The sequence below is a fragment of the Octopus bimaculoides genome, chromosome 16 (genome assembly GCF_001194135.2).
Source record: "Octopus bimaculoides isolate UCB-OBI-ISO-001 chromosome 16, ASM119413v2, whole genome shotgun sequence".
Taxonomy (NCBI): Eukaryota; Metazoa; Mollusca; class Cephalopoda; order Octopoda; family Octopodidae; genus Octopus; species Octopus bimaculoides.
This window is the reverse complement of record NC_068996.1, coordinates 9,204,731-9,208,140: the sequence shown is the minus strand read 5'-3', so window position 1 is coordinate 9,208,140 and position 3,410 is coordinate 9,204,731. Positions and strand designations below refer to the sequence as shown.

At 41.3% G+C, this 3,410-nt stretch overlaps 1 protein-coding gene across 1 annotated transcript in view; it reads right to left on the bottom strand.

Moving 5' to 3' along the window:
• The window catches only part of LOC106875156 (Krueppel-like factor luna), a 277,747-nt gene that overhangs the window by 252,046 nt on the left and 22,291 nt on the right, over positions 1 to 3,410 (bottom strand). The window lies entirely within an intron of this gene.

Below are 3,410 nucleotides of genomic sequence, written 5' to 3'. Positions count from 1 at the left end.
TATATATATATATATATATATGTATATATAAATATAATATAATATAATATGTATATATATATATATATATATATATATATATTAGAGAGAGAGAGAGAGAAAGACAGACAGATTATGAAATAGAAAGATAGAATGAATGAATGAATAAGCAGTAGAAAAAAATAAATAAAATAAAGCTGGCAGGAGAAAAGGAGAGAGAGAAGCGAGAGAAGTAGTGAGAGAGAGGGGAAAAGGTAAATTAAGGTGAATGGGTATGTATATAAAATTAATTAGAATAAAGAAAGTTTTGAGAAATGGCACACGCCATCCCGCACCGCCTCAACCCCACCCCCACCTCGCAAAGAAGAAAAATGCAAACGACATACAAATAAAAACTAAAGCGAAAGTGTGATGTAGTGCGATTTACCTAAACTGCAGTGGTGTACCAAAACTACACCACTGCGTAGAGGTGTGGCACAGTCAGCTTTCAATGTGGTACACTTTGGTGTGATTATGTAAGGTAGTGGTTATCATAAGTACCCAAGGTGATATGGTGGTATGGTGTGGGAGGGTGGTGGTGTGATGAAGTGCAGTGAAGTGATATAATACTGGCGTTCCGTCAGTTATGATGATGATGATGATGAATGTTCCAGCTGATCCAATCAACTGAACAGCCTGCTTATGAAGTTAATGTGCAAGTGGCTGAGCACTCCACAGACACGTATACCCCTTAATGTAGTTCTCAGGGAGATTCGGCACCACACAGAGTGTGACAAGGCTGGCCCCTTTGAAATAAAGGAATAATAAAATAAATAATTAGAGTTGTGGCACTCAGTCAGTTATGAAAGCGAGGGTTCCGGGTTCCAGTTGATACAATCAACGGAACAGCCTGCTCATGAAATCAACATGCAAGTGGCTGAGTATTCCATACATGCATATGTTTAATGTAGATCCGAGAGAGATTCAGCATGGCATAAGAATGTGACAAGATTGGCCCCTTGAGCTCGCAGAAACGTTAGCACGCCAGGCGAAATGCCTAGCGGTATTTTGTCTGCCGTTACGTTCTGAGTTCAAATTCCTCTGAGGTCGACTTTGCCTATCATCCTTTTGGGCGTTGATAAATTAAGTACCAGTTATGCACTGGGGTCAATGTAATCAACTTAATCCGTCTGTCTGTCCTTGTTTGTCCCCTCTATGTTTAGCCCCTTGTGGGCAATAAAGAAATAAGATTGGCCCCTTGAAATACAGGTACAACTCATTTTTGCCCATTGAGTGGATTAGACTAACATGAAGTAAAGTATCTTGCTCAAGGATACAATGCTTCACCAGGAATTGAACTCACAACCTTATGATCATGAGCCAAAAACCCATAGCCACTAAGCCACGTGCCTTCACTGAAGTGATATATAGTACGTAGTGGTCAACATAATACAGTGGAGTAGTACAACATGCAGACGTGCTGTGGTGTGGATACAGCATCAAGTGCATGGTATGACAGGGTGAGGGCTGGGGTCAAGGTGGGGCACTGTGGAGATCTGATATGGTTATAGTGCGAGGAGGAGGTGTGTCACAATGTGCCATAGGGTGCTGTGGTCAGATAACGTAGCAGAGTGTTGTTGCCACTGCTGTTCAGCTCTGCATTCAACTCTGATCAAGTTCATCTTAGTACACATCAAAAGGGTTCCAGCCATGACTATGCCACCATTTTGTTTTTCTTTTGTTTTGTTTTTCAGACAAAGGCACAGGCTTGGCTGTGTGATAAGAAGTTTGCTTCCTAACCACATGATTCCTGGTTCAGTTCCACTGTCTGGCACCTTGAGATAGTGTCTTCTATTATAGTTTTGAGCTGACAAGAAAGAACCTTGTGAGTGGATTTGGTAGGCAGAAACTAAGAGGTACGAAGGCAGCGAGCTGGCAGAAACGTTAGCATGCCGGGCAAAATGCTTAGCGGTATTTCGTCTGCCTTTACATTCTGAGTTCAAATTCCACCGAGGTCGACTTTGCCTTTCATCCTTTCGGGGTCGATTAAATAAGTACCAGTTATGCACTGGGTCGATGTAATCGACTTAATCCCTTTGTCTGTCTTTGTTTGTCCCCTCTGTTTGTAGCCCCTTGTGGGTAGTAAAGGAATAAGAAACTAAGAGGTACCTATCATGTATATGTGTATGTGTGTGGGTACATATATAACATCATCATTTAACATTTTCCTTCCATGCTGTCATGGGTTGGATGGTTTGACAGGAGTTGGCCAGGCAGAAGACTGCACCAGACATCTGTGTGTTTTTGGCATGGTTTTCACGGCTGGATGCTCTTCCTAACACTGATCACTCCACAGAGTGAACTTAGTGCTTCCAAGTGCCAACCACTTTACAATGTGGACTGGATGCTTTTTACACGGCACTAGCACAAGCAGGGTCACCAAGTAACCATATATGTATATATATATAATATGAATAATATAAATATATATGCATACATAAATACATATATGTGTGTGTGTGTGTGTGTGTGTGTATATATATATGGCCGTTGCCAGTACCGCCTGACTGGCTCCCGTAGGATTTTCGAGCGAGATCGTTGCCAGTGCCCCTGGACTGGCTTGTGCGGGTGGCACATAAAAGACACCATTTCGAGCGTGGCCGTTTTCGTGCGGGTGACACGTAAAAGCACCCACTACACTCTCTGAATGGTTGGCGTTAGGAAGGGCATCCAGCTGTAGAAACTCTGCCAAATTAGACTGGAGCCTGGTGTAGCCATCCGGTTGCACCAGTCCTCAGTCAAATCGTCCAACCCATGCTAGCATGGAAAGCGGACGTTAAACGATGATGATGATGATGATGATGATATATATATATGCATATTATACACACACACACACACACACAAACATGCATGTCACCATCATTGTCGTAGGTATTATCATCATCATCGTCTTTGTTTTTACATCCACTTTCCCATGTTGAAATTTTTTTGAGGCAGTGTTTTATGGCCAGATATCTTTCTTGATACAAATCCTTTCCATTTTACTCATCTCTTTTATTTTAATAACTGCAAAACACACACACACACACACACATATATCTTATCTGTCCCACTCTCCTGGGGCTTAAGATAAGGAGAGATCTCCACCCAGCATCACTTCAAGTCCTACCATTATGAGCATGCTCCCAGACCAAGCCTATATTTGCTGGGCTCTCTTTCACGATTTTCAACTAGTCTTTCTTTCTGTATTATAATACACACACACACACATTTAATAACATTTTGACTTAGCAACATATGACTTAAACCATCATAGATATATCATCATAACAATCATTGTTTTTACATTCACTGATGACATGGAGGGTTTCCAATACTGCATTGGATTTAGAAGAGCTTGCCAAAAGCATCACAGCAGTTTTTTTCAACTATATATACATATATATATA